This window comes from Melozone crissalis, unplaced genomic scaffold (assembly GCF_028551555.1).
Source record: "Melozone crissalis strain CALT ecotype California unplaced genomic scaffold, PUWL_Pcris_2 ptg000129l_1, whole genome shotgun sequence".
Taxonomy (NCBI): Eukaryota; Metazoa; Chordata; class Aves; order Passeriformes; family Passerellidae; genus Melozone; species Melozone crissalis.
Genome location: NW_026535903.1, coordinates 1,477,576 through 1,496,347, shown reverse-complemented (window position 1 = coordinate 1,496,347; position 18,772 = coordinate 1,477,576).

Here is an 18,772-nt window from a genome sequence, read left to right as displayed (position 1 = left end):
GCGGCCCCCGCCGAAAACTGCTCTGAAACAAATGTCCCAAAACTACCGGGAAGAGGAAAAATAAACTTCTGCCTCTAATCTAACAGGATAAAAGACAAAACAAAACAAAACAAAACACAACACAAAAAAAAAAAACTTTTTAAAATATTTTTTCATATTAATATTCACATTTCTATTTACAATGTATATTGATGTACACTGTCCATTTATACATTTCTTTTTATAAATACATTTCTATTCCATATTGCATATATCCCTAAAACTTAAATTTATTTGTGTATTTTTATACATATTTTTACATAATAAGTATATATTTCTGTTACGATTTTTACTTCTGTAACACTTGGATTATTTAAAATAAAACCTTTGCCTCCATCCAAATTAAAGCCAAAAAGAACCCCTTTCTTCTAAACTGTATTTAAATATTTTTTAAAATTCTATTTTTCAGGTTCATATTCACATTTACATTTAAAATGTATATTTATGTATACTGTTATTTGTATTCTTATTACATCTCTTCCTATTATTTGTATTTATTTGTATTTTGTGTTTATATATATATTTATATCTTGATTGTATATCTCAATATTTAGAAATATATGACAATAATATCTACATTCATATTATTTAAAATAAAAACCCTGCCTCTAACACAATAAGAATAAAAAAAACCCCAACCCTTTGTTTTAAACAATATTTAAATAGATTTTATCCTAATGTTCAATTTTTATATTCATATTTGTATTTATAATGTATATTTATGTATATTGCTTACTTATACATTTATCTTTACCAATGTCAATTTATGAGTAAATTTATATTCTATATTGCATATGATGCGAGTAGTTATTTATATTTTTTATATATTTTTATTCATATTTTTTTATATTTAATTAAATATTTCTGCGTCAAGATTTGTACTTCTGGAAGACTTATAATATTCAAAATAAAACCCCTGCCTCTACTTAAGTAAAAGCCAAAACATTCCCTTTCTTTTAAGCTATATTTACATATTTTTATATTTATATTCCCATTTATAATTTATATTGCCGTATAATGTTATTTATATTCTATACTACAACTCTTCATATTACTTACATATATTTATATATAAATTTATATTCATACTTTAGCAATTTCTCTTTATATATTTATTATATCTTTCTATCTTAAGATCCACATTTCTATATTACTTATATTATTTAAAATAAAACTCCTGCCTCTAACCAAATAAAAACCAAGGACACCCCTTTATTTGAACCAGATTTAAAATGTAGGAAGTAAATTTATTTCTCAAAATTATAATGATATTTATATGGATATTTTTATTTATTTTATTCATAGATATTATATATATTAGAGAGAATACCTTCTAATATAATAATAGATATATATTTTCTGTATTATATATTTTTTTACTTATATTTATTTCAATTAAATAAATATATACAAATATATATACAAAAACAACCTGATAAGAGACTAAGAACTTTTTCAACAGATAACCACAGTACTAATTTCAGACTTGGAAAAATATTTAGGCGTAATCACTACCACAAAATTAACCCAAAGTAGAAAAATTACCAGAAAACCAACAAAACAAGCTAAACTCATTTCTGAGCACCATAGTCCTTCCTCACTCACAATATGCAATTAATTCTCTCCTGCCATTTACATCCCCAGCATCATCCCATGCTGAGCATTCCTGGCACCAGAAGTCACTCGGAGCCAATTAACATCCAACTTTCCCTTCCTCAGGACTGTGTGCTTTCTGTGTCTTTATGCACACAAGGAGCATCTGTCAGACCCACCTCTCAGCAGCCTAACAAACACTCAGATGTTCTCTCCAGGTTCAGGGGCTGCTCACAGTGAGGCAGCTTTCAATCCAGCCAGGATTGTCTCGCTTCTTCCCTGGCAGTAGCCTTGCACAATTACCTCAGCTGGAAGTCAGACCCCACTCCCTGAATTCTCATCTCTGCCTTTAAGTAATGCGTTGTGTGGAAGACTGTGCAGCAGTTTCTGAAAGAAAGTGATTTCAGGAGAAATGGGAAATTCGTGGTCTCCAGTTTCTCAGTTAGTTGGTGAGTGTCAGGGGTCATCTAATAACAGCACCATCAACAGTTTCAGCACTACCTCTGTGCAACCAACACTTGTTAGGACATGAAGTGCAGTGCTGTCATGGCTAAAGTGAAGAGAAGTGCTGTCATGGCTAAACACTTTCAGGGATCAGGGAAATGGGGAGGAAGCAGGAAGGCAGGAGATCAGGAGTTTCACAGTGCCTCTCACCATAGCTCTGTGCCAAGTACTTGACACTGGCAGGGGTCTGTGCACAAATCACAAACAGGGCAGGGCTGCTGGGAACTGCCTTGAGCCGTTTGATTTTCCAGCATCAGCCTCATTCCATGGTTATGGAAATGGGAAGATGCCACCAGCTCACATCCCAGGCAGCAGACCAAGAACTCAATGTCACAACTCACTTTATCATTTTTTTGCCCAATCACACAAAGCAAAAGCACATTGACAGTAGCTCTATCCAACCACTGTAAGCACAGGTACCTTTGGTTAAACAATGCTTGCTTATTTCAAATACAATACCTGCTTGTGAGCCTTAAACACAATGCACAGAGCTCCAGTATTAAGCCTAGAACTTCCTAATATCTTGCTAGATAAACTTTCTGTAGCTTAGGGAGTTATTCTAGGCAAGTGTTAATACACAGACCATTGTTCTATTTGTCCTTGCTTTTCCACAGTTTAAATAGTTTTTCTGCTGACCAATCTCATGGCTGCTGCTCAGCTCTGATCACAGTTCTGCTGTCTCTGAGGCCTGCCTTTTGCAGCTTTCCCAAACCCCTCTGATTTTACACATTCCCACAGTACTCAGTGCTGGATGAACCCTAGTGCAGAAACAGAGGAAGCAGGATTTAGAGTGAGTCTACTCACCCAAAGTACTGGGAAAGAAACTCCCTATCAGATGAGTTTTGCAGATCACAGACAGGAGGAAATGCAGTTACAATGGGTTACGCCTGAGAACTGTGCTCACATGCAGTTTCCCTGGGGGTTTTTGGCCCTGCTAGCAAACGTCACCCTTGGAAGCACATGAGCAGAAACAGATGGGTCCCCCAGCGAGCACCTTGCTAAGATAACCCTCACAAAAAAACCATTCCATCCCCTGTGGTAAATTATAACTGCTGAACTGCCAGCTGATGGCATTGCTGCCCCAGGGCTCTGTGTTTGTAACTCTGCACACATTGGGAGCGAGAGCAGCTGAGCTGACACCTTTCTATGGGGAAGAGCCTTCAGTTTGCACGTCCTTTTCAACCATTTCAAGCAAAGACAAGGGCCCAGGGTTACAAGGAATAACAGCTGTGGAACTTCTCCTTGAAAATGCTACAGCTGAAATAAAGCTGCCAAGGTGTGCTGATATGGGCCATTCTTGTTTCTCACACAGAACCTGTCACAAAACTAAATGCTGCAACAGGAGCAGACAGCATGCCAAGCAGGCACTGCTGATCTGAAATGCATCCAAAATAACTAAACCTCCTGAGCCTGGAAGTCCTGGCTTGAAGTTCCATTACAATAAACTTTCCAGCACTGGCACTCTGGGATTTAGTCTGTTCTCTTGGTCTTGTTAATTCCTTGATTTATCCTCACTTTTGTGTTCAGCCCCAAATAAGTCAGATTCTACTCAATTACAGTCTGAACTGGACAATATTTCCCTACTCAGCGGAGTGGTGTTCCATCACAGTGAAATAAAAAAAAAAGGCTACAAAGATGCAGCACAGGTCTTTTCTTTCCTTAGCTTGCTATGCCTACTTTTTTATTACTACTCCATTTTCCTAGAAACCTACTTAGACTGGGAGAATACTACCAGTTACCTGCCTATCTGTGAAAGTTATCACAAAAACCAGAAGAAATAATCCAGATTAGGACCAAAAACAGCCCCCCCAAAAATTGCCACATCTGCAGAAGAGAATTCCACCAATAAGCCTGTTCTGGTGCAGATATAGCAGGCAGAATTTTTTTCCAAGCAAAATACAGCTGGACCTTGACTAATCCTTCACATTGAAATGAAGTTGTATTTTTGTACCTGGGAAAACTCTAATAAGTATAGTCAAAGAAACTATTCTGATAGAGAAGGGAAATACCTCCTGTATTCACATGTTAAAAAGTCTTGGATTGGTTCCTCAACATTTTGGAATTCACTTCCAGTTTTCTTGCCCAGCACAGCAATCACTGCCAGTCTCAGTCACAGGTGCATTGACAGAATCCTAAAAGATGCTGAGGACCAGTCCTAAATTCATTTATGAGTTCAGTTCTGTTATCAGAAGGATAGCATCACTTTTCTTTGTCCCTATCTAGTTTTCTTCCTCGATTTTCAATTTCCCAGAAGGGAAGCCCCAGACTCCCACATTTGTCCTTTCCTTACTGGAAGCCTCCTCAGGGAAGATGAGGCATTATCAGATGTCATTTCTTCCCTTGTCCTGGGGACCCTCAAACACCACCACAGTCTGATAACTTGTTTAGAGACAAAACCATTTGAATTAGTGCTAGGAACCTTGTCCCACCTCTATTGGACCTCTATTTCTGCTTCTCTTGTATTTTTATTTCACCAGACTGCAACTTGTTCAGATTTGCTTGTCAGCAAATCTGGCATGTCAAAAAATTGTTCAACTGAGAAGCTCCATCTCAAAGTGCTTAGGCTATCAGATAACCCAGGCAATGTTTTACTCACACCCTGATAGTTAAAATTATTAAACTTGCATCCCACCTAGCATGTTGACACAGCATTACCAGGAAACAAAGTTCATTTTGTCTACACATGCAAAAATCATGAGGTGAAAGACGTGGCAGAGCATTTTGACTGATACAGCAAAGTTCTTACGACATAAAGTAGTGTGTGTGGTTTTCCTGGTTGGGTTGTTTTTGTTTGTTTTTTTTTTTTTTTTTTGTTGCTGTATCTTTATTTTTTTTAATAATACACAAAGTTCAGTCATTTGAGAAAATCATCAAAGAGTAATTGCCACACCAGCGCTATTTAGCGTGTTCCTTTCTCCTTTTTTCCCTGACTGAAACCCACATCAAGTAATTACATGCAATTAAACATATTCTTTCCAATGCTTTTGCCTTGTTTTCTTTTTTCATTTCACTACAATTACTGTGAATTCTCTTTTACTCATCAATTTGCACTTTTCAAGCAAATTTTCATGCATTTTATGCATCAAAAGGGCCAATACCTCAAAGAGGAGGATCTTTGTAGCCTGCCCTGATGGAGGGCCATTTCATCCAAATCTGTTCTGCGCCTCATCAAGGCTCTGATAATGGGCTCTACACAGCAGAAATAGTCAAATTGCAGTTTGAACCAGAGAAATTTTTTTTATTTGCTGCAAAGTAGCAATTACACGAATCTTCAGCTACAAAAGGGAACCTCTCAAACAACAGTGCTGTAAATCAAGCAGTTTGTTCACTTGAGATAGGAACCTAATAAGAGAAAAATATTCTCCAAAAGAATTCATCCCATCATTGCATTTTTAGGCTGTTTGAGATACAGACTGTGTCTGGATGCCTAAGGGGGTCTTAAGAGCTACACAGGCAGTGGTATGGTGCAAATAACAAACACATGTGAGTCAGCACTGACAGACAGAAAGGGCAGGATCCCTGTCCTTTATCAAATCACTATGGATAGGATCTTCCTTGTCTCAAATATTTTAGGAGCACAAACACTCTTCAGCCTCCATTAAATAACATGGTATTGACTCCTCTCTATGCCAAGGATTGAAGAAACATGCTACAGCCTCACCTAGAGGAGTTATAACAACTCCCAGTCCTATGCACAGGTGACCTGTCCAATTACTAACTAAAACAGATTAATAACAGAAATATAGTCAGAGACCAACAGAACTAATAAACCTTCTTCTACAGAACATCATACTTGTTTCTCATCCTCTCCATGAACCAGTCGCCACCAAAAACATATTGGGAAACCAGAGAGCCTGAAGGAAACCATTCCTCCATGCACTCCATGTTCTCAGCACTCAAAGCTCCAGGGAATTTTCCTTGAGCAGGTAAGGATATGGTGATGTTATGGTTTAGGCCTGGCAAAGCCAGGGCCCCCATAAATATACCTTTTACCTAATATCTGCTGTGAGATGTGGCCAGGAAATAAGCAAAGCAGGCTCCAACTTAAACATAAAGAGAAGTTTATTAACTAAACTACACACACAACTACTAAACTACACACACACAGGGGAAAAAAAACAAGGAGAATGAGAACTACACAGAAGCACTTCCTTATCCTCCTCCCACCAAATTCCCAAACACATTTACATTTCCCAAAAATTATCCACACTCGGTCTGGCACCACCCTTTGGAAAAAAAATCAAATCTTCAGCTCATAAGGGATAGACGGAGTCCTTCCTTGTGCCACGGACTTCTTGTCACAATCAGCAATCCGCCAGGTATCTTGCTATCTCGTGACATCTCCTTTCCATGCCGAGGTGCTCTCACCACCTGGCATGGGATGGGGCAGGGGCCTGCCTTCAGGGCCTTTTAAGAATGCCTCGTCTCGTTCCAAGCAGAGTACAGTCACAATCCTGGGACCTCTGTCCCCCCCCCATGTCTTCTATACCCCCTGGGGCCGAGGGGTCTCAAAACCAAACTCTCTTGACGCCGAGCCTCCGCTTCCCCCTGCAATACAGCCTCTGCCTCACCAGGAAACAGTCCATGGAAATACAACAAAAAAGAGTCCAGCAAAAACTGCCACTCCATCTTCCTCCATTCCTTCAACATCTCTCTTCTCCCTTTGCCAGACCCTCCTTACTGGCCTGATTTTCTTCCTTCATCTTCCACTCCTGTCCCTTTCCCAGGAAAGGCAATGTTCTGCGAAGCCTTCATTCCCCAAAGGGTTAAAAGTTCTCCCAGGCGGCCGGACTGCCCGCTGCCCCCCCCCCCCTTTCTACTCCCAGCCGTGCTGCCTGCCGGCACATGATATCAAGTTTCAAGATATACAGTTCGAGCACGGGCTGCATTCTCTGGGGGGGGGGGGGAATAAACTGGTCGCTCAAGGGTCTGCCACCCTTCCTCCGAACCCGGGCCTACCGTAGATGGGCCACGTGGCTTTCCCCTCCCCCAGCCCAGCCAACAACTGGGCCGGGGGAGAGACTTCTTCACGCCGGAAATCCCAAGAGAGCTCCGAAGGCCAAGAGCCCTGCTTTTAACCCCTTGAGTTCGTAGTCTCAAGAGGCGGATCCAAATGTCCCACTGGTCAAACTAAGTGCCCATCTTAAATTCCAATTACCCATTGGTAATCACAGCAGAACAACATATCCCAGATGTCCCATTTCCGGTCAAACCACGACAGGTGACAATGCACTTTGAGACTATTACTGCATGATGCTCCCAGGCAATCCATTCAAACAGACTGATTCACCTCAGCCCAGCTGAGCACACCACAGGAGCAGAATAACTCTGCTAGAGCTGGTTTCTGTATGGAACAGGCTGATGAACTCCAGCCACTGTGCTATGCCCAGTGATTCCAGCTCACCTCTCTGAATTTCTGCTGAAATGGGAGGGCAGGTTGCCAACACAGGCTGGGATTAGACAGAAGGCAGCACTGGAATCAGCTGGGGGCTCAGGACTCAGGAGCTCCCCACCTGAGAGCTCACATGTGTTTTGTTCTGCTGAAAATCCAATTTTGTCACTGGTCTGGAAAAAGGAGTGTTCTTGAATCATTTTCATCTGAGAAGCAGTTGAAAATATGTATAGAAATATATAGTATACATAGAAATATATGTTATATAGAATATATACTTTATATGTAATATTATATCTATTATTATAAATAATTATATATTTTATATATTATATGTTATTAATATATATTATATCTAATTCTATATATCTAGAACTATATCTAGAGCTATATCTACAGCTATGTGTTAAACCATCCATTTTTGCCTGAACATCAGTTCCCTGTCTGAAGTTAAAATCATGAACAGTGAACATGTTATGGACAGCGGAAGCTGAAAGCCAAACTAATTTACAGACGGATCCTGAAAACTCAGCAGAGTTAGACTACTGAAGTCAAAAGGCTCCAATATTTTATTTTCTATTTTAACCTAAAAAGGATAGTCTGGTGACATTTCAGGTTCAAATTGAGGTTGGGATAACAATTAAAATTGTAGAAGTAAAATGCCACAAGTTCTGTACATGACTGGAATCAACTTAGTCCACACAGCTATGAAGGGGGTGATAGCAGCAGTAATCAATTCCTAATGTTGTTTCCTGTGAGTACAATGAATTGTATAAACATAAATGCTCAAGGGTTAAGTTTATGTTTGGATTCTTCAAAACACAAACTTTTAGGGATTATAAAAACGCCTGGCTTTTCCTTCTTCCTCAGAGAATTCTCACCTGGTATTTTGCTTTGACAATTTATGCTTCTACTCTGAATCTGAAAATAATCATCAGTAACTCAAACAGGCATAGGAAAATACATTATTTTTTCCCAGTCAACCCATGATACCACTGCACAGTTTTGTGAGGGAAAGTTTCATTTGCCTTCCAGCCATCAGGCACTGGCCAGCATTCAAGCAAGCACATCCATTCAGATGAAGGACCGGCTTGTTGCATGACTGAGCAGCCAAATTCAATTCATCCTTGGAGTGAAACCAATTAATATTTGAAAATAGAATATATACTTTATATATAGTATTATATATATTATATAGAATTATATATTGTATGTACTACATATTATGAATATACATTATACATAATTCTATATAACATAGAACCATACCTAGAACCGTATCCGGAACCATACTTAACACATATCTGGAACATATACAGAACATACATAGAACTATATCTGGAACTTATCTAGAACATTCTGAAACGTACCTAGAACTGTATCAAGAACATACCTAGAACGTACCCAGAACTGCACTTAGAACCTGATCTAGAACCTGATCTAGAACATGCCTAGAACGTAATCTAGAACGCACCTAGAACCTGATCTAGAACTTAATCTAGAAAGCGCCTAGAGCCTGATCTAGAACATACCTAGAACCACGCCTGGAAGCTTTTATGACAGTCGCGCTTTACGGCACCTTTTACGACAGTCGCGCTTTACATCACCTTTAACGACAGTCTCGCTTTACGGCACCTTTTACGACAGTCGCGCTTTACGGCTGGTTTTACGACAGGCGCGCTTTACGGCACCTTTTACGACAGTCGCGCTTTACGGCACCTTTTACGACAGTCGCGCTTTACGGCCGGTTTTACGACAGTCGCGCTTTACGGCACGTTTTACGACAGTCGCGCTTTACGGCACCTTTTACGACAGTCGCGCTTTACGGCCGGTTTTACGACAGTCGCGCTTTGCGGCACCTTTTACGACAGTCGCGCTTTACGGCCGGTTTTACGACAGTCGCGCTTTACGGCACCTTTTACGACAGTCGCGCTTTGCGGCACCTTTTACGACAGTCGCGCTTTACGGCACGTTTTACGACAGTCGCGCTTTGCGGCACGTTTTACGACAGTCGCGCTTTACGGCCGGTTTTACGACAGTCGCGCTTTACGGCCGGTTTTACGACAGTCGCGCTTTACGGCACCTTTTACGACAGTCGCGCTTTACGACACCTTTTACGACAGTCGCGCTTTACGGCCGTCTTTACGACAGTCGCGCTTTGCGGCACCTTTTACGACAGTCGCGCTTTACGGCCGGTTTTACGACAGTCGCGCTTTACGGCACGTTTTACGACAGTCGCGCTTTACGGCCCCTTTTACGACAGCCGCGCTTTACGGCCGGTTTTACGACAGTCGCGCTTTACGGCACCTTTTACGACAGTCGCGCTTTACGGCCGGTTTTACGACAGTCGCGCTTTACGGCACGTCTTACGACAGTCGCGCTTTACGGCACCTTTTACGACAGTCGCGCTTTACGGCCGGTTTTACGACAGTCGCGCTTTACGACCGGTTTTACGACAGTCGCGCTTTACGGCACGTTTTACGACAGTCGCGCTTTGCGGCACCTTTTACGACAGTCGCGCTTTACGGCACCTTTTACGACAGTCGCGCTTTGCGGCACGTTTTACGACAGTCGCGCTTTACGGCCGGTTTTACGACAGTCGCGCTTTACGGCACCTTTTACGACAGTCGCGCTTTACGGCCGGTTTTACGACAGTCGCGCTTTACGGCGCCTTTTACGACAGTCGCGCTTTACGGCCGGTTTTACGACAGTCGCGCTTTACGGCACCTTTTACGACAGTCGCGCTTTACGGCCGGTTTCACGACAGTCGCGCTTTACGGCACCTTTTACGACAGTCGCGCTTTACCGCCGGTTTTACGACAGTCGCGCTTTACGGCCGGTTTTACGACAGTCGCGCTTTACCGCCGGTTTTACGACAGTCACGCTTTACGGCACCTTTTACGACAGTCGCGCATTTCGGCACCTTTTACAACAGTCGCGCTTTACGGCACCTTTTACGACAGTCGCGCTTTACGGCCGGTTTCACGACAGTCGCGCTTTACGGCACCTTTTACGACAGTCGCGCTTTACCGCCGGTTTTACGACAGTCGCGCTTTACGGCCGGTTTTACGACAGTCGCGCTTTACCGCCGGTTTTACGACAGTCACGCTTTACGGCACCTTTTACGACAGTCGCGCTTTACGGCACCTTTTACGACAGTCGCGCTTTACGGCCGGTTTTACGACAGTCGCGCTTTACGGCACGTCTTACGACAGTCGCGCTTTACGGCACCTTTTACGACAGTCGCGCTTTACGGCACGTTTTACGACAGTCGCGCTTTACGGCACGTTTTACGACAGTCGCGCTTTACGGCGCCTTTTACGACAGTCGCGCTTTACGGCCGGTTTTACGACAGTCGCGCTTTACGGCACCTTTTACGACAGTCGCGCTTTACGGCGCCTTTTACGACAGTCGCGCTTTACGGCCGGTTTTACGACAGTCGCGCTTTACGGCACGTTTTACGACAGTCGCGCTTTACGGCACGTTTTACGACAGTCGCGCTTTTCGGCACCTTTTACGACAGTCGCGCTTTACGGCACCTTTTACGACAGTCGCGCTTTACGGCCGGTTTCACGACAGTCGCGCTTTACGGCCGGTTTTACGACAGTCGCGCTTTACGGCACCTTTTACGACAGTCGCGCTTTACGGCCGGTTTCACGACAGTCGCGCTTTACGGCACCTTTTACGACAGTCGCGCTTTACGGCACCTTTTACGACAGTCGCGCTTTACCGCCGGTTTTACGACAGTCGCGCTTTACGGCCGGTTTTACGACAGTCGCGCTTTACCGCCGGTTTTACGACAGTCACGCTTTACGGCACCTTTTACGACAGTCGCGCTTTACGGCCGTCTTTACGACAGTCGCGCTTTACGACCCCTTTTACGACAGTCGCGCTTTACGGCCGTCTTTACGACAGTCGCGCTTTACGACCCCTTTACGACAGTCGCGCTTTACGGCCCCTTTTACGACAGTTGCGCTTTACGGCCGTCTTTACGACAGTCGCGCTGTACGGCACTCTTTTCGACAGGTTTTCCTCGCCCATCTTGGGGTTTTTCCTGGTTTTTTTCTTGCCAGTCTTGGGGGGTTTTTTCGGAGATTTTTTGCTTTTTTTTCTTCCCATTTTGGGTTTTTTTTCCTGGGTTTTTTTCTGCGTTTTTTCTTGCCCATCTTCGAGGTTTTTTCTGGGTATTTTCTTGCTTATCTTGGGGGTTTTTTCTCTGAGTTTTTTTCTGCTTTTTTCTTGCTTTTCTTGGGGGTTTTTCCCGTGGGTTTTTTTTTCCCTGTTTTTTTTCTTGGTTTTTTTCTGCTCCATCTTGGTTTTTGTTTTTGGGATTTTTCTTGCCCATCTTGGGTTTTTCTTCTGTGATTTTACTGGGTTTTTTGTTGATTTTTCTTGTCCATCTGGGGGTTTTTTCTGGGTTTTTCTTGCCCATTTTGGGGTTTTTTAGGTTTTTTTTCTGGGTTTGGTCTCCCCCATCTTGAGGTTTTGTTCTGGGATTGTTCTGGGTTTTTCCTGGATTTTTTCTTGCCCATCTTGCGGTTTTTTTCTGGGTTTTTGTGGGGGTTTTTTGTGGCCCCTCTTGGGGTTTTTACCGTTTTTTTTTCTGGGTTTTTCTTGCCCATCTTGGGTTTTTTTACTGGGTTTTTTGGGGTCTTTTCTAGCCTATCTTGTGGTATTTTTCTGGGTTTTTACTCGACCAGGACCAAGGAAAAAAAAAAAACAGCTGGGGTTGGGGGGGGAGGCGGCTGGGGATATTTTATTCTAAACTTAACAATGACTTGCAAAACCTGAAAAGCAAAAGTCATATACACAAGGTTAAATCCAGTCAGCATGCGCTCACACACACAGAGACAAGCAGACACAGACAGACACAGGCAGGTGCTCTCACACGCTCACACACTCTTCCCACTTACACGCTGGCTGCGGCCCTCAGCTGAGACACTGATGACTGTGCTTTGACAGATCTTCTGGCTACCGCTCCTTGACGTAAATGGCAGATCCTGGAGAAATCAGCAGCCTCGGGGACCCGTGAAATGACAGGAAGGGTCAACTAGTGGCTATCTGACAGCTAGAACTTGTCCCCACTCTGGATTGATAAATTTTCTGCCCAAAATCCCACAGAAGACAAATGAACAGTGAAATTTCTATAACTGTTCTACCTAACTGTGACAACGGGCCAGGGCAGGGCAGCTCCGGTCATAAGTGGTACAGTGTAAGTACACACAATATAAGGCGAGATGCTTACATACAGTGTAAGTACAGACAATATAAAGCGATGCACTTACATACAGTATAAGTACATACAGTATAAACCAACACAGGTAGATGCAATGTAAGTACATACAGTATAATCCAACATCGGTATATACAGTATAAGGCAGCATAGGTACACACAATGTAGGTACATAAAATATAAGCCAACATAGGAACATCCAATATAAACCACAACTTAGGATAACTCTCTAGAAGATTACTTCTTGAGCCCTATACACTTAGAGAAGATGGAACCTATAGATCTACTGCAGTCACGTGAGGAGGGTGTAAGATGCTCCCTCTAGAAGTCCAAGAAAATGGAAAAAAAGGCACTACAAAAGCTGATAGTGAGAAGGAAGATTGATGAGAACATCTTGTCCCTGTGAGACATTCCTGTCACAAAGAGTAAAAATGTAAAGATGCTGGAATACAGTATAACCGGAAAGGAATGTGAGTAGAACACGGCCTATATGGCACAGAAGAGAGCCGATAAAGCATCGAGATGTAACAAAGGCCTATGACGCGGAAGACAATGGAGACACACTACATAACACAGAAACCATAACATAGACACAGGCAAGTTGCAACTGCTTGGCACTTTCCCTTTAGGGACCCGAGAGTCCTAGCGCAAGATGAGCCAGAGGCCAAGGGAAAGGAAGCCCTATGACAACAGCAGGTGATGATGAAATGTAACTCATTAAAGGAAGTTAGGGCCAAAGCAGTTAGGAGGATGCTCAAGAGGCTCAGCAAGCATAGAGAAGGAAGCAGACTGCCGGGTGACTGCAGCTACAGCTCTGGACCGGAAGGCAAGCTCCTCAGGGGAAGAGCCATGACGATGACGAGTCGAGGAAGGCGGATGACGCAAAGTTCAGGAGACTGTGGAGATGGGTTGCAACTGCCCTATCCGGCAAAGGCTCCAGTGAGGCTGAGAAGAAACCCTCTCCCTTTATTCCTAAAAAGAGAGACAAAGAACACTGCAGAAATAGCCATAATTTGTGCTTCCTCTACAGGGGAGAACACTGACTGACCTGCTCGGGGGAATCCTCTCACCCAGGATGGGGGGCTCTGCCCTGGAATTTATCCTTCTGAATCTCAAAGAAAGTTAGGACAAAAGTCAAAGGGCTGCAGAATAGCTTAAGAACTCCAGACATCTTGTGTCCATTACCAAATCCCATCTAGAGTCCAGCTACACCCCACATTACAAATTCGAAGTCCCCGGGACTTCTCCTATTGCACCAGGCTATGCAGCAGGGCAGAGCAGCTCCGGCACAAATGTGTGCTGACACCCGTGACACAGGACAGGACGTGACAGACAACGGGGACACAACAGGAACAGAAATCTCTAGGCAAGGAAAATGGCTGCGAGGACTGAGAGAATGCAAAAGAAGATGACTGAGCTGAGACTGATGGTGAGCTGATGAGGCTCAGAGAACCCTGGAGGATGAAGATGCTAAACTCAATGATTTGTTCCAAGAACAGCAAAGGTGGTTGCCCAGGAATCCTATGGTCAGAAGCCTCTACCTGCACTCACATTCCTACAAGTCCTAATCCACCATAATGGATCCTGGCAGGGCATAGCTCTCCATACAGCTCAGAAGAAGACCTGAAAAGACATCGGACTGGATGCTTCTAAAGAGAGAAGAGAGTCTGATGCCTGCCTGAGCTCCTGAGTCAAAAGTTCTATGGCCTGGGTGCCAGGCCAAGGAACGCAGAGATCACTGATGCTAAGAAGGATGCCAGGGTTTCTGACAGGCCCCTCAAAGGCCTAAGGTAAAAGACATGACATACACAAACAACACATAATGCACAATAGACAAGGGACACAAGACACACCGGGACTGCTCTGCCCTGCTGCACACCTCAGCACTGCGCTCAAAAGTGAGACTTGGCTTTAATTGGGCCTAAGGGGCCACTTCATGTACACCCCCCCACCTCCAAAGCTGAATCAAAAAACCCTCCCCAGTAATTCCCAACGCAGCACCCTGCTTTCATCCCCTCTGTGGGTCTTAGCCCACTACTTATCTCTCAGATATCTGAGGATGCTGCTCCCTGTCAGGTGCAAAGGAAGGCCACCTCGTCACCTGGGAAGGTCCTGCTGGCACCGGGCTGGTGTCTCTCAGACAGCTGTATTACAGAAAACCAAACATCAGTGCCTGATCGTGGCACCCCATTGGCCAAAACCCCACAAGTCTGCTGCTCGCCATGCTCCTGGGAATGCATGGCTGCTCGGGCACACGCTTCGGGCACGCTCAGAGACCGAGGCCGTCATCACAGGGGACGCCTGGGTTAAGAGGAGATGAGGTGATTTCCCATGGCTGAAACCTGAGTGGACCCTCACTCCTTCTCCCTGCTGCCCCGACTCACCGCAACATCTTGGCAGTTGCTGAAGGCCACCTGGATGGCATCTTTAAATAGAAAAGCTCAGGGCTTCATCACCAGGTCCTGTAATGCATCCACAGGGCTGACACGTGCAGCAAACCCGGTGCATCGGCCAGGTGGTGACGGGGGCTTGGCATGCTCCGAGTGGATTGCCTAAAGTGCAAAAATGAGAATGGAAACTTAGAGCTGCACCAGAAATTGAGACCTGAGCAATAACAATACCCCTCTCCACTGCTCACCTTGGCTGCTGGTATCCAGATTCATTTCCTAAAAAGAAAGACAAAGAACAGTGCTGTAACACAGTCACCATATACACTTCTGCTGCAGAAACAAACAGGGCCTCACCTGCTTAGGGGGAATCCCCTCACCCGGGATGGGGACCTCTGGCACAGATTTAACCCATGTGAATCTGAAAAACAAGTTAGGACAAGAGTCAAACTCTTGCAGGATAAGGTAAGAGCTCCAGATATCCTGTGTCAATCTACAAATCCCATCCGGAATCCAACTACACCCCACATTACAAATTCCAAGTCCCCAGGACTTCTCCTATTGCACCAGGCTATGCGGCAGGGCAGAGCAGCTCCGGCACAAATGTGTGCAGACACCCGTGACACAGGACAGACAAGACGTGACAAACAATGGGGACACAATAGGAACAGAAATCTCTAGGCAAGGAAAATGGCTGCGAGGACTGAGAGAATGCAAAAGAAGAAGAGTTGAAGCTGATGGTGAGCTGATGAGGCTCAGAGAACCCTGGAGGATGAAGATGCTAAACTCAATGATTTATTCCAAGAATGTAAAGATGGATGCCCAAGAATCCTACAGTCAGAAGCCTCTACCTGCCCTCACATTCCTACAAGTCCTAATCCACCATAATGGATCCAGGTGGGGCATAGCTGTCCATACAGCTCAGAACAAGACCTGAAAAGACATCTGACAGGATGCTTCCAAAGAGAGAGCTTTTGACTGGGGAGCTCAAACAGGTATCAGAATTGCATCTATGGCCTGGGTGCCAGGCCAAGGAATGAACAGATCACAGATGCTAACAATGATGCCAGGGTTTCTGACAGGCCTCTCAAATGCTAAGGCAAAAGACATGAGGTACACAAACAACACATAATACACAAAAGACAAGTGACACGAGACACACCAGGACTGCTCTGCCCTGCTGCACACCTCAGCACTGTGATCAAAAGAGAAACTTTGCTTTTATGGGGCCTAAGGGGCCACTTCTTGGCTACCATCATCTCCAGAGCCAATTGAAACCACCCCCCTCCCAGTAATTCCCAACGCAGCACCCTGCTTTCATCACCATGTGGGTCGTAGCCCACTACTTATCTCTCAGACATCTAGGGATGCTGGTCCCTGTGCGGGGCAAAGAAAGGCCACCTCGTCACCTGGGAAGGTCCTGCTGGCACTGGGCTGGTGTCTCTCAGACAGCTGTATTAAAGAAAACCAAACATCAGTGCCTGATCTTGGCACCACATTGGCCAAAATCCCACAAGTCTGCTACTCACCATGCTCCTAAGAAGGCCCGGCACCTCCTAACCCTGACCCTCTGCCATGGATGCAATGCATCCACACCTGAAAGAAAGTTAGAACATATGTCAAACACCACCAGGACAACTCACAAGCTGCAAACACCCTATGTCAATCTAGGAATATCATCTAGAGCCCAAGTACAGCCCACATTACAAATTTCAACTCCCCAGGCTTCTCCTATTGCAGCAGGCCATGCGGCAGGGCAGAACAGCTCCGGCGCAAATGTGTGCAGACACCCGTGACACAGAACGTGACAAACAGGGGGACATGAAACACGACACATCATGCTTGTGGTGAGGGCCTCGAGGGGAAAAGGCAAAAGAGACCCCAAAGACACACTAGGGAACACGGCACAACGGACAACATGACACAGACCGGAACTGTTCTGCGCTGCCCGCCTGAAATCTGCCATCAAAAGTAAAGCCTCTCCCTTTCGATCTCCTAAGAGGCCCTTAGAGAAGATTGCTTTTCCCTCTGCTCATTTTTACATCTGTCCCAAGAACTCCCAACCTGCTACTCTCCCACCATCCTATCTCCAAGCTATGGCCCCCAACTTATCTTTTGGTTGATCGGTGATGTGGATCCACGTGGCACCTGAAATGATCCTGCCTTGGAGGGCCTCGTGGTGGCCTGTTAGCTTCTGGGTCAGCTACAAAAAAGAAAACCAAGACCAAAGTATGAGTTTAGAGTCATGTGGGCCAAATCCCAGCAAGTCAGCTACTTGCCCTCTCCTGAGTGTGCCTGGCTCCTTCAGGCTCCAGCTTCACCCTGATTCCAAGGCTGTGGCCTTTATTAGGAGTGGCACCTGGGTTAGAGAAAGGCAAAGTTGAATGGCATTCCTATGAGTGCAGTAGATAACCTTGTGTGCTGTAGGACATGGGAATACCTCTGCTAGGCTTCTGAGAAGACTTAGGGGGAGGTTCCTCAAATAAACATCCTTTTTCACCCTGCTACCTTCAAACCTCCCCCCACCCACAATATTTCCTGACTGTATACTTGCTCACTCTCCCTCTCCTAATCACAATCTTCAACTCCCCTGAAGCCTCAATCTCAAACATCATCCTTGACACTGGGCAGATCCCTCTTGTGACATGATGAATCTGCTGAAAAAAGTGTTGTACTTGACACAACCAGGAATCTCTGGAAGCTGCACTCCTCCTAAAATAAAATACAAAACAAAACAAGAACAAAACCAGAAATTACAAATGCACACTACCCCCCCTAAACACAAAACCCAAAATCATGAATCTAAATACTCCCTGTATTCCATGCTGTTTACTTCACAGAATCTTCAAAGCCTCTGTACTTTAGATGCCCAGAAACACCTGCTGAAAAGAAACTGAGATAAGCTGAAAGAGCCTCTGCACTGAAATGAGAGCTCTTACCCCAGCACATCCCAGAGAGGGAATGAAGCCCCTCAGCCAAGGCTGGGGTTAATATACCCCTGATTGTGCCCGCCTCTTGTTCCCATGGCACCTGGGAAAAGGGAGGGGGCAAATCCCACCAGGTATAAAAGCCCTCAGAGCAGCTGCAGCTGTTTGCCTCCTCTGACTTGAATTCAAGGGGGGTAAAGGGCTTGTTATAGAAGAAAACTCTTCAGAAAAATAACAGCGCTTTCTTTTTTGCAACAGCTACTTGGAGCAAAAGAGCAGAAAACTGGTAAGAAATAAAACTCTCTGTTTAGGCAGCATAACTAGATAATTTGGGTAATTTGCTGTTAAATTAGATAATTATTCCTTAGTGGCTACTAAGTAGTACTTCCCATGTGACTAAGCTGGATGGAGAAGAATACTACTGATATGAATAGTCTAAGTCTCCTTGGGACCTCTAATTCAGGCTATCTACATTATAAAGAAAAATAAGAAAAAAAAAAAAAAACTCCTGGGCAGTGTAAGGGTTAAGTACATGCTAGGCTCACCCTCCTCTGAGATACCTGGTCCAAAGGCACAGAAAGAATTGCTCAGAAATAATTATTTAAATCCTTAAAATGCTAAAAAAGACAGAGCTTCCTTCAAGTGAACCCCTAAAAATGAGGGAACAGGGCAATTACCCCCACTGAAACTGATAAAA